This window comes from Lactuca virosa, chromosome 5, assembly GCF_052849685.1.
Source record: "Lactuca virosa cultivar CGN04683 chromosome 5, Lactuca_virosa_CGN04683_v6, whole genome shotgun sequence".
In the NCBI taxonomy this organism is placed as follows: Eukaryota; Viridiplantae; Streptophyta; class Magnoliopsida; order Asterales; family Asteraceae; genus Lactuca; species Lactuca virosa.
The window spans coordinates 71,917,847-71,937,319 of record NC_136430.1 but is presented as its reverse complement, the minus strand read 5'-3'; positions in this window follow the sequence as shown (position 1 = coordinate 71,937,319).

The following is a 19,473-nucleotide window of genomic DNA, read 5'->3' as shown; positions in this document are numbered from 1 at the left end:
CTTGAGTACAACCAAAGTTTGAATTAGGGATGGGTTGGTTTAAGATTTAGGGTTGCAAATAGGCCAAACACTCCATAAAAAGGAGTGTGTGGCCACACACATGAGTGTATGGCCGCACACCCGAGTGTATGGCCGCACACATGAGTGTGTGGCCGCACACCCGAGTGTATGGCCGCACACAGGAGTGTGTGGCCGCATACCCGAGTGTATGGCCCCACACACGAGTGTGTGGCCGCACACCCATCCTCCAGCCGCACACTCATCCCTATTTATATAGGGTGACCCCTTCACTCATTCCTTTCATTTGGCTGCACTCTACTTTCTCTCTCTACTTTCTCTCTCTAATAACTTCATCCAAGAACGCTCTCAAGGCCTAAAAAACGTGAGTTTTCCATCACCTAGCTTATCATACATGAAGGACCCACTGATCTAAGCCCTTAAACATCAAAGTTCATCATGTTCTTCATCACATGAAGGTGTACGACCGCACACCTTCATAAGGTGGCTGTACACACCTCAAAGAACCTCCAAAGTGAGAGTTTGATTCCCTATCTTCTAGTTGGACTTGGTTTGAACCTTAAAACGCTGAAAAATCGACTCTTGGGGCACATATGAAGGGTGTACGACCGCACACTCCTGTGTACGGCCACACACACCCTCTGTACGGCCGCACACTCCTGTGTGCAACCGCACACACAGCCTGGCCGCACACCCATGGCCGCACACACCTTAAAGGTGGCCATACACTCACCTAATGCAATCCTTTAAGGTCCTAAGACTTAGTGCAAGTAGTCCCAAGTTCCTAGAGTGGTTCTCCATCACATTTAGTGGTGAAATACCTTCATTTGACTCCTTTATGTATCACTGCATGTTTATTAGGATCAAATCGTGTTCAAGGCTTCACTTGAACACCCAACATTTCGTGTCGATCCTTCATTCAAATCACCCGAGGTGAGTTCATACCCCTACATTTTCCGTGTTTTTAACGTTTTCAGGGGGGAATACAAGCAAAAGCATAAGGAAACTTGTGCTCAAAATATGTTATTTTGCTTAAGATAATTATATTTTCAATATGTTTTTAACAAGGAAAACAGTTTTACCAAACGATTAAGAAATCAACTCGTAGGAACAGTTTTCAAAACTAGAATAATGAACTTGTGAATCTTGTAGTAAAACGTATTATTTTATAAAGGAATCATGCAAATCATAAACAGGATTTTCAGTATTATTACTTGTAAATTTGTTAGGCTAAGTTTGAGGCACGTCCTTGGTAACACTCCCACAGAATCAAGAGTGTAGGACTAGCACTTGTGACCAGAGTCTCTTGTAGGGAGAGCGTGACTGTTGTGTATAGATCTATACGGGACTGACAATCCCGCACCTCACTGCTAGCTACAGTCGGACCGGCAGGTCTGCGGGTGACAAAGTCATTAAGGATACAAGCCGTTGCGGGCTATATCCAGTCAGTTATGGTTATGAAAGTCAAAACCTAGATAACAGATATTTACCTTTGTAATAATGAATCAAGTGAACTAACCTCAAAGTAATAACCGATTTAATTACTGGAGGGTATTACTAATAATACCTTCAGGACTTAGTTCACCACGGTTTTCTTTTATTTAGTTTTACTTATGTAATAAGGCTAATATACCTCTTTGGGTGTAACTAGGGTTTTTAAAAGAAAACTGCTTTTCGAGTATGGTAGATACTTGCACACCTCAGTTTAGAACGGATAATCAATCATCAACCTTTAGGGAAAATATAGGATTTTCCCGGGATAACGCGACCATTCAAAACATGATTTTTCAACATGAAATTAATGGATATTCATACTCCTTCCACGACTCCTTGGATTGTACATATCCTGTATGAATCTGGAAGTCATGGAAGGAATGGGTTTTCAAACACGCTTTTCATAAGAAAATATAGGATTTTCTTGAGGAACACTTTTCAAAAGGATTCAAAGAACTCTTTTCCATCAAAACTAAATGCTTATGAACTCACCAGGTTTATGCTGATATTCTTTCAAAACTGCTTGTATTCTCAGGGAATTAGTAGACAGGTACTCCCAGGAGTTTTGCAGAAGTCGGAGCGTTAGAGTCACGTCTTTCTATTTTTCTTTTGATATGAACAAAACTATGTACTAAACAATGTAAAACTTTTTCATATATGTATTCAATGTCTGGTTGTGTTTACTATGCTTGCTATGGTACAATTGTTGTGATACTACACATGACGTCTTCCACCCCCGAACGTTTCCGCCGTTCCGGTTTGGGGGTGTGACAGATTGGTAGCAGAGCCCTTGTTTATAGCGAACTACGTATACCGAACCTTACATGGTATACAACTATAAATACTAAGGGGCCTAAGTGCTCTAAACTAAAAAGTATACTTTCAAAATACAAGTATTTTTATAAAAGTATATAAGTATACCCGAGTATCAGAATCCGTGTCGTAAGTAGAACAAAACAAAAGTATTTGGATGTTGGACATCGCGGTTAAACCTAGGCAGTTATGTAATCATGTCTAGGGTGAATATAGCCTGATCAACTATATTCAGTCGAGACATGACCAACATGTGCTTGGGAGTGACTATGGTGTTACAGCAAGTCTAAAACTTACCTAGATACTAGAGGGGTTCTAGAGCCAAACATAAGGATTAAAATACTATAGGAGTATTTTAAGATGCTATAACGACTAAGCCGAAAACTTACCCAAGGATCCATCTTTCAAGAATCAATCATGTAATTATAATACATTAGAAGTATTATAGAATCGATGCCTATTAACTATTCCTTTACCCTCGCGTCGCGTAGATAGCATGGCTGGATTCCATCTTCCTGGCGACCCTTACTTTCCTAACCAAGAAGATGATGGATGGATCGAACCGGAGCCAGAAGGGAACCATGAAATCCCTTTTGACGATGGCATTGCCGAACCATTTCCGGAAGAGACTGACTCGGAACCAGAAGTCGAGAACTTACCCCCAGTGGCCCCAATACCAAATCCCAACCCCCAGCTTGTGCACGAAGGCCCAACGCCTATGTGGGTCGGAATCCTGGATAGGTGGAGTCACGAATAAGGCCAACCCCTCCCGTATAATGGGGATCGCCGCTTCTACAATGTGGACGGAGGAGGCTCCGCAGATAGAGCCCTTCCAACCATAGTCCGCCGAGTGGCCCGCAATGTCGAAATGAACGTGGCGGCCATTCACCGAACTGTGGAACTCGAGGCAGACTTGGATGCCAACACAAACTGTATTCGCAGTCTCGAGGTTGCTCATGGGAGGATGTTGAGAGACCACGAAGCCCAGCAGCGAGAGCTAGCTGCAACTCGAGCTGAGGTCGTAGAGCTCCGAGCACGCCAATCAGTATACGAGAGTCGCCTGCTTGACATGGAGCGTCAGTTGACTAACCTAAGGTTCCGCCCGAGAAGTGCCTGTCGCCAGTAGGAAATATTCTACTTGTCCTTCCTTTTGGTTTAAAGAATAGCTTTCCTATTTATGTTCTAAGTAGCTCCTTTCTTTGTAGACATTCTTGCCTTACAAGTATCGATTCCCTAGTTCTCTATGTTGTCAAATTGGTATTCTGTCGGTATGTCGTAGACCTACTCCTAGGTCAAAATTTTCAAACTCTGTGTAATCTTAATATCAACAATGGTGACAACTATCATATCTCAGTTAAAGATGTTCATTGCCAAAAGTATACCTTGGAACAGTAGCATTCAAATTGAGCAACCTTAACAAATTCCTATCACTGTTTTGTCCTCAAAACATAAATCATATGATGTACTTAGATGATTATTCTATTTCCCCATCAATTTCATATCAGTTTCCATAAAAAGCTCGATATCCTAATCGGCACGAAATGATTAACCCTCGAATCATGTTGATGTCCTTTGCTTCGAGGAAACGATTCGTCTCAATCTTCCTTTCAACGAAATCCTCATTGGCCTCAGTGATAAGATTTGTCGAACCTTCGTATCGTTTCCTGCGTCAAGCCTAGGAGCATCTGCGGAAGGAATGCTATGCATTCCTGGCTCATGCTGGCAATGAAACGCAAGAAGTTAAAGACCTCGAGAGCATCTTCGAAGTCTGCAACTTTCCCGATGTCTTTCCCAAAGACATTCCAGGGATTTCATCCGAGTGCCAAGTGGAATCCCGTATCGAATTGATCCTCAGAACTACCCTTATACCCAAATCTCCATATCGTCAAGAGCCGACAAAAATGTGAGAGTTACTCAGCCAGTCCGTTGAGCTGGGCAACCAGGAGTTCGTAAACTTATTGTATGTGAACTTTGTGTGCTCAAATATTTTCTATCATTGCTAAGACCACATCATGGGGATGTGGGTCGAATCACTGAAAGTCAGATAGCAAAACGGGAAATCTCAAATGCATAGATAAACATTTAGGATATATCCAGGGGCAACCATTGTTGCTCACAAATCTCTTTTCTTGACATATAACAGATCATGCCTCCAAAGAAACGTAACCAACCCACCGGTAAGACACCAATCCTTCAGATGGATTCAGCTATGTTCCAAGCTACTGTCACAGCAGCCGTAGCAGCCGCCCTAGCTGTCCTTAACGCTAACAACACCAATGCGGGTGGAAGTGTTAATGGCAGTCCAAACCCTGGTGTTAACCAACCTCAACAACAAGTGCCTACTGGAAAGGATACCCTTGATCCCCAACCTAACATCCTGAAGAGAAAGTTCGAAGGAAGCTGTTCAACCCATGGACCTACCGAAAGGCAACGAATTGGGACAGTCAATACCCCAGTCAGCCCTACTGTTCCAACCCCAACCACACCCTACTTGGGAAATCTTCCGCACTGCAGAAAATGCAACTTCCATCATCATGGAGTCTGTCGAGTGCTGCATTGCACCAGATGCAACAGGAAGGGGCACACCTCCAGCAGATGTAGGACCCTAGTCGAATTCGTCACTCTGAATGCCAAGGTTGGGGCTAGTCCAACCTGTTACCTCTGTGGTAGTGTAGGAAATTTCAAAAGAAATTGTCCAAGGGCTAAGGATGGCAAGGAAGCTCGCTTCACGAAGACCCCGACTCAACATATCCCTTCAACTACCGATGCTAGCATAGTTCAAGTGTGCAGTGTATGTGGCGAAATGGGGCATTTCAAAAGAGACTGCCTAACAGAGAAGAACGACGAGGAGACGGAAGGAGTCTGACCTCAGAAGAAGGGAAGCATCAAAGAACCTTACAGTGTTTTGGGTACGTATTCAAAACCTTGATAATTATTCATAATCGTGATTTCTTTCCCGACGTACTCTTAAAAGTTGATGCCCTAAGGGGTAAATTATGGTAGCCTAGTGTATACATTAGAGTCAGTTGTGATTATACATGACTTGTATACACCAAGCTATCATAGGAAAATCTAGTAAGAACCATTCCATCGAGAGCCCATAGTTTCAAAACATCTGGACCCTCGCATTAGTAGTACCCACCAAGTCCAAATCAAAACGCAGAAATACCAGAGACGTTCATTTTGGGATGCCAATGTGCTAGCAAAACGATCCTCCCGGACTAACTTGACGCGCGACTCTACGACACCATCCTGTCTAGCTCGACTAAGTCTATGTTATACCAAACCCTTTTGTCTTAAATCGTTCGATCGCAAAACTCCCGTCTCTCATGACGACAACTAGATGCGAACTTCGAAAAATTCATGTCTCTTCGAAACCCGAAAGTATTCATGTGAAGAGTATCATCCACAGAGAGGTGGACAGAGTAAGAAGGTGATTCATACGATTGAAGATGTGTCGTGGGACACTCACCTACCTTTAACTGAACTTCTTGCAAACGACGGTGACCTTTCCAGTAGCAAGGTTGCGCCGTTCGAAGCCCTCTGCAGCCAAAAGTACAGACCCCATCTGCGCTGGGCTGAGGTGGGCAACACACAGCTAGACAAGAGTCAAGTCCACAATAGCACTCTCGCAAGTCATCATCCGAGAGACGGCAGAAAGGATCGTACGAAAGGGCTACGCCGATGAGAGACAAAAACCCTTGAAATTCCAAGTTGGTGACCGTGTCCTTTTAAAGGGCTCACCCTGGAAAGGCCTGATACGCTTCGGAAAGCGTAGAAAGCTAAATCCAAGATACGTTGGACCGTCTGAGATCCTAGCTAGGATCGGTCCCGTAGCGTACAAACTCCAGTTACCCCGAGAACTCAACAAATTTCATCCCGCCTTCCTCGTGTCGAACCAAAATGAGTGTCCGTCCGATGAGACGCCTACGATTTCCCCTCGACAGCCTCAAGTTAGACGAGAGTCTACACTTTATGAGAGAATCATCCGAGCTCACGGATCGAGGATTCAAGTGAAAGAAATAACGTCACATCCCGATAGTGAAGGTCCGTTGGAATGTCAAACAGGAACTTGGATTCACTTGGGAGCACGAGAATCCCATGAACCTTAAGTACCTCCATCTTTTCCAAGTCTATGAGTTATACCTCTATTCTTGAATTTTGGGACGAAATTCCCTCTAACGGGGGGATGATGTGACAACCCGAAAACTTCTACCCGGTACATCTAGTCAGTTAATCTAAGTTAAACTCATTTCTGTTAACTCCTAGCACTGATTAAGGGCTCATTTAAGCATTTAAAGCCTTGAGTACAACCAAAGTTTGAATTAGGGATGGGTTGGTTTAAGATTTAGGGTTGCAAATAGGCCAAATACTCCATAAAAAGGAGTGTGTGGCCACACACATGAGTGTATGGCCGCACACCCGAGTGTCTGGCCGCACACCCGAGTGTATGGCCGCACACATGAGTGTATGGCCGCACACCCGAGTGTATGGCCGCACACACGAGTGTGTGGCCGCACACCCATCCTCCAGCCGCACACCCATCCTCCAGCCGCACACTCATCCCTATTTATATAGGGTGACTCCTTCACTCATTCCTTTCATTTGGCTGCACTCTACTTTCTCTCTCTAAGAACCTCATCCAAGAACGCTCTCAAGGCCTCAAAAACGTGAGTTTTCCATCACCTAGCTTATCATACTTGAAGGACCCATTGATCTAAGCCCTTAACCGTCAAAGTTCATCATGTTCTTCATCACATGAAGGTGTACGGCCGCACACCTTCATAAGGTGGCTGTACACACCTCAAAGAACCTCCAAAGTGAGAGTTTGATTCCCTATCTTCTAGTTGGACTTGGGTTGAACCTTAAAACGCTGAAAAATCGACTCTTGGGGCACATATGAATGGTGTACGGCCGCACACTCCTGTGTACGGCCGCACACACCCTCTGTACGGCCGCACACTCCTGTGTGCAACCGCACACACAGCCTGGCCGCACATCCATGGCCGCACACACCTTAAAGGTGGCCATACACTCACCTAATGCAATCCTTTAAGGTCCTAAGACTTAGTGCAAGTAGTCCCAAGTTCCTAGAGTGGTTCTCCATCACATTTAGTGGTGAAATACCTTCATTTGACTCCTTTATGTATCACTGCATGTTTATTAGGATCAAATCGTGTTCAAGGCTTCACTTGAACACCCAACTTTTCGTGTCGATCCTTCATTCAAATCACCCGAGGTGAGTTCATACCCCTACATCTTCTGTGTTTTTAATGTTTTCAGGGGGGAATACAAGCAAAAGCATAAGGAAACTTGTGCTCAAAATATGTTATTTTGCTTAAGATAATTATATTTTCAATATGTTTTTAACAAGGAAAACAGTTTTACCAAACGATTAAGAAATCAACTCGTAGGAATAGTTTTCAAAACTAGAATAATGAACTTGTGAATCTTGTAGTAAAACGTATTATCTTATAAAGGATTCATGCAATTCATAAAAAAGATTTTCAGTATTATTACTTGTAAATTTGTTAGGCTAAGTTTGAGGCACGTCCTTGGTAACACTCCCACAGAATCAAGAGTGTAGGACTAGCACTTGTGAACAGAGTCTGTTGTAGGGAGAGCGTGACTGTTGTGTATAGATCTATACGGGACTGACAATGCCGCACCTCACTGCTAGCTACAGTTGGACCGACAGGTCTGCGGGTGACAAAGTCATTAAGGATACAGGCCGTTGCGGGCTATATCCAGTCAGTTATGGTTATGAAACTCAAAACCTAGATAACAGATATTTACCTTTGTAATAATGAATCAAGTGAACTAACCTCAAAGTAATAACCGATTTAATTACTGGAGGGTATTACTAATAATACCTTCAGGACTTAGTTCACCATGGTTTTCTTTTATTTAGTTTTACTTATGTAATAAGGCTAATATACCTCTATGGGTGTAACCAGGGTTTTTAAAAGAAAACTGCTTTTCGAGTATGGTAGATACTTGCACACCTCAGTTTAGAATGGATAATCAATCATCAACCTTTAGGGAAAATATAGGATTTTCCCGGGATAACCCGGCCATTCAAAACAAGATTTTTCAACATGAAATCAATGGGTATTCATACTCCTTCCACGACTCCTTGGATTGTACATATCCTGTATGAATCTGGAAGTCAAGGAAGGAATGGGTTTTCAAACACGCTTTTCATAAGAAAATATAGGATTTTCTTGAGGAACACTTTTCAAAAGGATTCAAAGAACTCTTTTTCCATCAAAACTAAATGCTTATGAACTCACCAGCTTTATGCTAATATTCTTTCAAAACTGTTTGTATTCTCAGGGAATTAGTAGACAGGTACTCCCAGGAGTTTTGCAGAAGTCGGAGCGTTAGAGTCACGTCTTTCTATTTTGCTTTTGATATGAACAAAACTATGTATTAAACAATTTAAACCTTTTTCATATATGTATTCAATGTCTGGTTGTGTTTACTATGCTTGCTATGGTATAATTGTTGTGATACTACGCATGACGTCCTCCACCCCGAACGTTTCCGCCGTTCCGGTTTAGGGGTGTGACACATATAAACTGCATCGGGCTAATCCCGGCATCGGGCTCACCCCGTCATACTCTACAACTTAAACGGCCCGACATTATGGCCGCAGACCCGTTCCTACTGGAAAGAAACTCACCTCGTATGGCCGACTGCTGAAAAACTGGGTGAGGGATCCCTATCTGCTGCTCCGATGACTCTCCAGATATAATTCCATAACAACACTTAATCAAAAACTGATAATCCCTCTTAGGGTAAAATGACCATTTTACCCTCCTGGTCAAAGACAACGCCAAGGTCGAAGTCAACTCTTAGTGAACCCAACTCGCCGAGTCCCTCTACCGACTCGTCGAGTTCAAACGGTCATAACATCGGGACATCTCTATTCTACTCGTCGAGTCTCACCTTGGGCTCGTCGAGTTCTTTTGTTTCTGAGTCTCACTCATGTCCAACTCGTTGAGTCATCTCCTTAACTCAGTGGTTTCACTCATAATCAAAGAAGGGTTTGGGGACATCGATCCGACTCGTCGAGTCCCAAGAACAACTCGGCGAGTCCATTGCATGCTCAGACTATACAATTGTTCCTAGATGATTCCACTGCCTCTAATTCGTAGATCTGGACTCCTTAGGCTAGAATAACACGTAAAGTTGCTAACTTTACGTGCATGCATGATGCTATGAAGCTAAGTCACCCAAAACAAGCTAGAAATGAGAGTCTAGGGCATAGAATGGGATCTTGGCTGAATAAAGGTGGTAACTTTGAGCTTCTGGAGCTCAAGAGTGCCTAGATCTAAAGTCCTTATAGTCCCAAAAGCTCTCTACCCGAAATTAGCTTGGAAAGGACCCAAAAGTGGCAACAAACAAGCTTTCATGAAGAGCTAAGTGAAAATAAGCCAAGGTATAAACTTTATACCTTCAAGAGCTCTGAAATGGAACAAAAACTCTAGATCTCCTACCTCTTCTTGAAGCACCAATAGATCTCTTCCTTCTCCTAACTTCAAATCACACAAAAATGGCAAGAAAGGCTTTAAGACACTCAATGGTTGCTAGGGCTTCGAGAATGGACTGTGGAGGTGATGGAGGCTGGGGTGAAGACCCATAATGATGCTTAAATAGGGTGCAAACCCTAAGGATTAGTGTTTCCTCCTGATGGACCTACTCGCCGAGTCCATTTCTGACTCGTCAAGTAGTCCACTTAAACCCTGCGGTCCAGCTCGCATCTACTCGACGAGTTAGGGCTACCAACTCGTCGAGTAGCTCTTATAAAATGAACATTTAGAGAATTACTTTCGTACTAGGAATGGGGCGTTACAATTCCCCCCACTTGTCTTAGACTTCGTCCTCGAAGTCTGCTGAATCGGGAAACAAATCCGGGTAGTGCTCCCTCATCTCCTCCTCGGGCTCCCATGTCCACTCTGAACCCTTCCGGTGCTGCCACTGCACCTTCACTAACTCTACACTCTTGTTCCTCAGCTCTTTCACCTTGCTATCTAAAATCGCCACTGGTCTCTCGATATAGTTCAGGCTATCGTCAACCTGAATGTCCTGCAGGGGTACCACTGCTGAACAATCCACTAAGCACTTCCGCAACTAAGAAACATGGAACGTGCTGTGGATCTGGATGAGCTCTGCTGGAAGATCTAACCGATAAGCAACTCGACCCACCCGGGCCAAAACCCTAAACAGACCAATGAACCTGGGGCCTAGCTTGCCCCGCTTCCGAAATCTGATAACACCCTTCCAGGGTGACACTTTCAGGAGGAACATATCGCCCACCTGAAACTCCAAGTCCGAACGCCGCTTGTCGGCGTAACTCTTTTGCCGACTCTAAGCAGTCTGGAGCCTGCTCTGGACTTGCTGAATTCGCTCCGTGGTCTTGAGTACTACCTCCGTACTCCCCATGACTCTCTGACTGACCTCACCCCAACAGATTGGGGTCCTGCACTTCCTCCCATAGAGCATCTCGAAGGGAGGTCGGTCTATACTGGAGTGATAGCTGTTGTTATACGAAAATTCCGCTAACGGAAGATACGTATCCCAACTGCCACCGAAGTCTAGCACACATGATCGAAGCATGTCCTCGAGAGTCTGAATCGTCCTCTCGCTCTGTCCATCTGTCTGAGGGTGGAAAACGGTGCTGAAATGGAGACGAGTACCCATCTCGTCGTGAAACCGCTTCCAAAATCTGGAAGTAAACCGGACATCTCGGTCTGACACCACTGAGACAGACACTCCATGACGTGCCACTACCTCTCGCACATAAATCTCGTCCAACTTCTCGGCCGAGATGCTCTCCTGGATCGGTATAAAATGGACGCGCTTGGTCAAACGATCCACGATGACCCATATCGAATCAACCCCACGTGCGATCCTGGGAAGCTTAGTAATGAAGTCCATAGTGATATCCTCCCATTTCCACACATGAATGTCTAAAGGCTGCATCTTGCCGTGGGGCCTCTCGTGCTCTGCCTTGACCTTCCTGCAGGTCAGACATCTCTCCACATACCAAACTAGATCCCGCTTCATGCAGGGCCACCAGTAATCGGGTCGAAGATCTCTGTACATCTTCGTCGCCCCTAGATGGATGGAGAACCGAGACTTGTAAACCTCATCCATCAACACCTGTCGTACTCCGCCCCAGTACGGTACCCAGACCCTCCCATGCAGGGTCAATAATCCTCGGCTATCGTAAACAAACGAAGCTACTCGGCCCACTATCATTTCGCACTTCTGACGCTCCTCCTTCAAGCCCTCAACCTGCGCCTCCCTAATCTGCTCCAGCAGGGGAGTGATCACTATCATTCTCAGACATATATCTCGGATCGGCGCCGACACCGCCTTGCGGCTCAGGGAGTCGGCCACTACGTTGGCCTTGCCCGGGTGATAAAGGATCTCACAGTCGTAATCCTTTACCACGTCTAACCACCGACGCTGCCTCATGTTCAGATTCGGCTGGTCCATGAGGTACCTCAAACTCTTGTGGTCCGTGTAGATAGTACACCGGACCCCGTAGAGGTAATGCCGCCAAATCTTGAGGGCGAACACCACCGCCCCTAACTCTAAATCATGTGTCGGGTAGTTAGCCTCGTGAGGCTTCAACTATCTCGAGGCATAAGCTATCACATGCCCCCGCTGCATCAACACTGCTCCCATACCTGTGATCGAAGCATCACAGTAGACTACAAAGTCATCTACTCCCTCTGGCAGGGTAAGAATCGGCGCCTCACACAGTCACTGCTTGAGCATCTCAAAGGCTATCTGCTGCTCAGGACCCCAGCGAAACACCACCGACTTCTTGGTGAGTCGGGTAAGCGGAACTGCTATCTTGGAGAAATCCTGGATGAATCTCCTGTAGTACCCTGCCAAACCCAGGAAGCTCCGAATCTCGGATGGAGACCTCGGGACCTCCCACTGCATCACAGCCTCAATCTTGGCCGCAACTACTAATATACCCTTCTGGTTGACAAGGTGCCCCAGAAACTGCACCTCGCACAAACAGAACTCGCACTTGGAGAACTTTGCGAAAAGTCTCTCCCTCCTCAAGGTCTCAAGCACCTCCCTCAGGTGTTCCTCGTGCTGCTCCTCAGTCTTGGAGTAAACCAAGATATCATCAATGAATACTATTACAGACCGATCCAGCATCGGTCTGCACACGCGGTTCATGAGATCCATGAACGCGGCTGGAGCATTGGTGAGCCCAAACGGCATCACCACAAACTCTTAATGACCATAACGGGTCCTAAAAGCAGTCTTCTGCACATCATCATCTCTGACCCGCATCTGGTGATATCCGGACCGTAGATCAGTCTTGGAAAACCAAGATGCTCCCTGAAGCTGGTCGAACAAGTCATCTATCATCGGGAGTGGGTAACGGTTCTTCACCGTTACCTTATTCAGCTCCCGGTAATCAATGCACATACGGTGCGACCCGTCCTTCTTCTTCACAAACAGGATCGGGGCTCCCCATGGTGAACTGCTCGACCTGATAAAACCCTTGTCTAGCAGCTCCTGCAGCTGCGTATACAACTCCTGCATCTCGGGAGGAGCCAACCGATATGGTCCCTTGGCTATTGGAGCCGCACCGGGGACCAGGTCAATCCAGAATTCAACCTGTCTCTCCGGAGGTATCCCGGGCAAATCCTCCGGGAATACGTCCGGATACTCTCGTACCACTGGTACATCATCGAATGTCGTCTTACCCTTATCTCAGGTATCCATAACATAGGCGACATATCCTGTACATCCCTCCTGAATGTGACGTCTCGCTCTCGCTGCAGAACAGAAAACTGGTCCGCGCTGTGGCCTCTCGCCCTAAATCACTAACTCTCCCCTACTGAGAGTGCGAAGTCTAACCGACTACTGCTCACAATCTATCACTGCCCCATTAGGGCTCAACCAGTCCATACCTACTATAACCTTGTTCCCTCGCAGGGGAATAGGAACGAAATCCACTAAAAACTGCTCTTCAAATAGTCGCAAAGTATATCCTCTATGAACTCTCATGACCCTGACGGTCCTATCATCTGCTATCTCAACCTCAAGTGGGCAATCCAGCTCTCCCGGAGCTCTGCTAAATCGATTGCTAAGAGCGAGTGACACAAATGATCGGGTAGCCCCCGAATCAAACAATACCATAGCTGAAATGCCGTTCACTAAGAACGACCCTATACACAAACACATAAATATGAGGAACAAACAATATCAAAAATAGAGATGAGAGGAAATACATACCCGTCACCACTTCAGGAGCTGCTCGTGCCTCCTCTGCAGTAAGCTGAAAAGCTCTGCTCCGCGCCGTAGGCTCTTCAGCCCGGCCCTGACGGCCATCTGTAATCCTCAAGGTGGCAGGAGAAGGTGCTGCCACCTTTCATGCTGCTGCTAAATTCGGGAACTGGGACCGCTTGTGTCCCCTCTGATTGCACTGAAAGCAAATCAGGTCTGATGCTGGTGTGGTGGTGGTCGTAGCTGTACAATCTCGGCTCAAGTGACCCGCTCAGCCGCACTTGTAGCAACCCGAACTCCCTGCCTTGCACGCCCCCTCGTGCATCTTGCCGCATTTGCCACAACGACAGTGGCTCTGCTGGCTCCGAAATCTGTGATCTGATACCTTAGGCTTCTTGCCCGAACCTCCTGACTGAATCCCCTCTGGCTTCCTCTTCCTCTCTATCTCTAAATCCAACTCTCTCTCTCGAGCCCTCGCTATCATATCCTCCAGCGTCTTACAGTTGAATCGGCTCACAAACTGGCGGATATCACTCCGCAACATCTCATGATATCGTGCCTTTTTCATCTCCTCGTCTGCCACATATTGCAGAACGAGGAGGGCCCTCTCCCTAAACTTGGCGGTAATCTCCGCCACAGTCTCTGTCGTCTGCTGAAGGTCCTGAAACTCCCTAGCAAGCTGCTGCACCTCAATAACAGGTGCGAACTCGGCTCTGAACCTGGTTGTGAAATCAATCCAGGTCATAGCATCCAACACAGCGTCATATCCAATGGCTCTCCCGACCTCCTCCCACCAATCTCGTGCCCTGTCCTTCAGAAGAAAGGATGCTAATTTGACCTTGTCCCCCTCGGGACATTTGCTGGTACAGAACACGTTGGCGACATCTGCCAACCATTTGGTACTCTTAATGGGGTCCCGAGCCCCATGGTAGTCAGGAGCCCCACAAGCTATGAACTCCCTGAAAGTCAAAGTGCGCGATCCCATCATCATGGCTGCCATCTCAGTACGAAATGCGCTCAGCTTCTCATCCAGAAGCTCTAGGATACCCTCCTTGACGGATCCAAAGATCACGGGATTCTGGTCTAGTATGCTGCGTGTGACCTCCGAGGAGATGAACTCCCTGGTCTGCTCATCTAACTTCCCGGCTCCAGAGCCTAAGCCCGATCCCTCTCCTGCACCTGAGCTACCCACTGCTGGTCTAGAGCGCAAAACCACCATTCTGAAACACATTATAACAAATATCAGAATACTAATATAACTGGAGGGATCACATACACTACTAGTTCCCTGGTCTTATCTCAGCCTTCCTTGATTCGAGTACGGATCCTCTGCGTTTAGTAGTACGGGTCCATACTACCTTACTTTCCTCAAGAACTACCTCGACTCCACCAAGTCCCTTCTACTACTACTACTACTGCTGATCTCATACTAAACTCTTCCTAGGCTTGCCCTAGGGTAATCACCAATCCACTCTCCGCCATCAGTTGCATAAGAAGTCCCTGCTTTCTTTCACTAACTAGCTCGCGAATACTATTACATATTACTCAGACTAGATAATTCTTCGAATGAGAGATCCTACTCTACAACGGTTGGAATCAGACAAGAGCTGCGATATAGAGCTAGACTTAACTTTATGAAATTATTTAGTCCTTGCAATATGCAACGTAACATATTCGTTTACTACTTAGTGAAAGATAACTAAGACTCCTAAAAGTACAAAGCATGCAGAATTCGAGCAGCGAGTACACATAATCAAGCATCTACTACTCTGGCTATCATACTGACTAATCTGTACTAGCATGCAGTTCTCATAAAGCTGAACACATATAACAGGCACATAAGGCATCCTTCCTAGATCCTTAGTCCTATTCTAGCATGCTATTCTAATAAAGCTGATAATCATAACATAGCATAAACTTGTATGGGTAATTTGGGAGTACTTACTTGAGCTCGGCTGATTGCATGCACCACACCCTTTTCTATTTTCCAAGTTCTTTTCTATTTCCAAAATCCTTTTATAAAAATGATTTTCTTTTGAAAGTTTCATACCACTTCCTTAGTTTGAGTTCAGACACACCCGAAACTGTGCCCGAATCCCTCAAACCAAGGCTTTGATACCAACTTGAAACATCCCAAAAATACTAGCCAAAAATTTCGTTTTCAAAATCATTTAATAAACATAAATATCATCGCCATAGTATAAAATCATATAGCATGTATCTCAAAATCTCATAAAATCTGTCATCATATCACAATCTCATATAACATATCAGAGTAAACTCCCAGGCTAAGAAAACTACGGTGTGTGCCGTGCCATCATCCCGAACCCTTTCCCTTGCTAGCTGAAGTACCTGAAACCAAAACTAAAACTATAAGCACGAAGCTTAGTGAGCTCCCCCAAACTAATACATACCATACAAATCACGTATAGCAAATAACATAACTCTGAGACTACTCCCAACTACATCGGAACGAATCCCGACATCGGCTTACCCGACATCGAACTCATGTCCGGCATCGGGCTCACCCTGGCATCCGACCACATCGAGCATCGGGCTCACCCCGACATCGGGCTTGCCCCGGCATCGGGCTTACCCCGACACATATACAGCATAACATATATCATAAACATATAATCTGCATCGGGATTGCCCCGGCATCGGGCCGAAGCCCGGAACACATAATCGTAACATATAAACTAGCATACATCGGGCTTGCCCCGGAACATATAAATCATGGCATAATTAACATACATCGGGCTTTCCCCGGCATCGGGCTTACCCCGGAACGCATAACACATAACATATAAACATGCATGAATCACGAAGACATCAGACATACATAACTACTTCTCGGGATCGCCCCGGCATCGGACCGAAGTCCGGAAACATATAAACTGCATCGGGCTAATCCCGGCATCGGGCTCAACCCGTCATACTCTACAACTTAAACGACCCGGCATTGTGGCCGCAGACCCATTCCTACTGGAAGGAACTCACCTCGTATGGCCGACTGCTGAAAAACTTAGTGAGGGATCCGTATCTGCTGCTCCGACGACTCTCCGACTATAATTCCATAACAACACTTAATCAAAAACTGATAATCCCTTTTAGGGTAAAATGACCATTTTACCCTCCTGGTCAAAGTCAATGCCAAGGTCGAAGTCAACTCTCAGTGAACCCAACTCGCCGAGTCCCTCTACCGACTCGTCGAGTTCAAACGGTCATAACATCGGGACATCTCGATTCTACTTGTCGTGTCTCACCTTGGGCTCGTCGAGTTCTTTTGTTTCTGAGTCTCACTCATGTCCAACTCGCTGAGTCATCTCCTTAACTCAGTGGTTTCACTCATAATCAAAGAAGGGTTTGGGGACACCGATCCGACTCGTCGAGTCCCAAGAACAACTCGGCGAGTCCATTGCATGCTCAGACTATACAGTTCTTCCTAGATGATTTCACTGCCTCTAATTCATAGATCTGGACTCCTTAGGCTAGAATAACACGTAAAGTTGCTAACTTTACGTGCATGCATGATGCTATGAAGCTAAATCACCGAAAACAAGCTAGAAATGAGAGTCTAGGGCATAGAATGGGATCTTGGCTGAATAAAGGTGGTAACTTTGAGCTTCTGGAGCTCAAGAGTGCATAGATCTAAAGTCCTTATAGTCCCAAAAGCTCTCTACCCGAAATTAGCTTGGAAAGGACCCAAAAGTGGCAAAAAACAAGCTTTCATGAAGAGCTAAGTGAAAATAAGCCAAGGTATAAACTTTATACCTTCAAGAGCTCTAAAATGCAACAAAAACTTTGGATCTCCTACCTCTTCTTGAAGCACCAATAGATCTCTTCCTTCTCCTAACTTCAAATCACACAAAAATGGCAAGAAAGGCTTTAAGACACTCAATGGTTGCTAGGGTTTTGAGAATGGACTGTGGAGGTGGTGGAGGCTGGGGTGAAGACCCATAATGATGCTTAAATAGGGTGCAAACCCTAAGGATTAGTGTTTCCTCCTGATGGACCTACTCGCCGAGTCCATTTCCGACTCGTCGAATAGTCCACTTAAACCCTGCGGTCCAGCTCGCATCTACTCGACGAGTTAGGGCTACCAACTCGTCGAGTAGCTCTTATAAAATGAACATTTAGAGAATTACTTTCGTACCAGGAATGGGGCGTTACAGATCTGGTTGCAGTGAAAACAAATCAAGCCCTTCTTGGGCCAATCCCTGCTCAAGTGACCCTGCTGGCCACATGCACAACACCCTGAGCCCGCTATCCGACAAACCCCACTGTGCGGTTTACCGCACTTGGCACACCAGCCACGACCCTGCTGGCCCCTATTGGAAGAATCTGAGGTCTTAGGCTTTTTAGCCTGACCTACTGCTGTCTGTGCCTGCTCAGGCTTCCGCTTGGTGTGGAAGTCCAACTCCATCTCCCGCTCACGGGCCTTCTCCACAAACTCATTCAGGGTTTTTCACCCTGTGAAGCTCACAAACTCACGGATATCATCCCTCAATGTGGAATGATACCTCGCCCTCCTCATGTCCTCATTGGTAGCATACTGTGGGATCAACAATGCTCGTTCCCGAAACTTGGCGATGATCTCCGCCACAGTCTCGGTGGTCTGCTAGAGCTCCTAGAACTCCCTCACCAACCGCTGCACCTCAATAGCTGGTGAAAACTCCAAATCAAAATGCCTAACAAACTCGGTCCTTGCCATCTCAGCCACACTGGCTGCTCCCACCTGGCTAGTCACCTCTCCCCACCAGTCTCGGGCTCTATCTCGCAACATATATGAAGCAAAACCCACCTTTACCGCATCAGGGCAAGAACTCGTGCGCTGGGCATTCTCTATGTTCGCCACCCAGCATCGACTAATAATGGGGTCCCTGACCCCAAAAAACTCTGGTGCCCCAGACGCCTTGAACTCCCAGAACGAGGGAGTTCGGGCCCTGACCTGGCCTGCAGCAATCACGACATTGAATTCCCTGAGCCTCTCCTCCATGATATCCATCATACCCTCCTTGACCGTCCCAAAAATCACTGGGGTAGCATCAAGGATGCCCCTCGTAACCTCGGCTGCAATGAGCTCACACAGCCTCTCATCAATGTGCTCGGTACCATCGCCCGACCCAGATCCGAATCTTGATCCTTATCCCCCAGCTCCATGTCGTGTCACCACCATATTAAACTGCAATGTCATAAGCCATAATGATTAGGATATCCCAATAAGGGATCTTCCCACACCGGTCCTCCTTATAGCTTCCAGATCTAACATTGGTTCGGGTACAGGTCCTGTGCTTTCAGTCGTAAGGGCCCAATACTACCTTCCATACCTACCTATACCTTCCCCAAGGGTCTACCTGATAACTCCAATTCGTCCCAAAACAAATCATATCCCATAAACTACCGCATAGATCGAATCCTAGGCTATCCTAAGATTTGCTCTACCCACATCAATCAGACCAATCATAACAGGTTGCCTTTATGCATGCAAATTATACACAGAAAAGGATCAAATAGACTTTTGAATAATAGATTCTACCCTACGACCACAACCAGACAAGGAACAAGAAATAAGGCCAAATCAATCATTCTAAGGCTATAAGCTCCTAACCGTATATAACTTTAAAATCATACACATAGCAAGATCCATACGATTATCATAACTCAAATATCAGTATAACATGGCTAACATATTGGGAACTACTTACTTGGCTCGGCCGATCACGCGCGTTGCACTCTCTTCTTTTCCACTCTTAAAAGTTTTTATCTTTTATTTTTGAAAACAATTTTACCATTTCCTTTGTTTGAGTCCTGACACACCCGAAAGTGTACCTGAATCCCTCAAACCAAGGCTCTGATACCAACTTGTAACGACCCAAT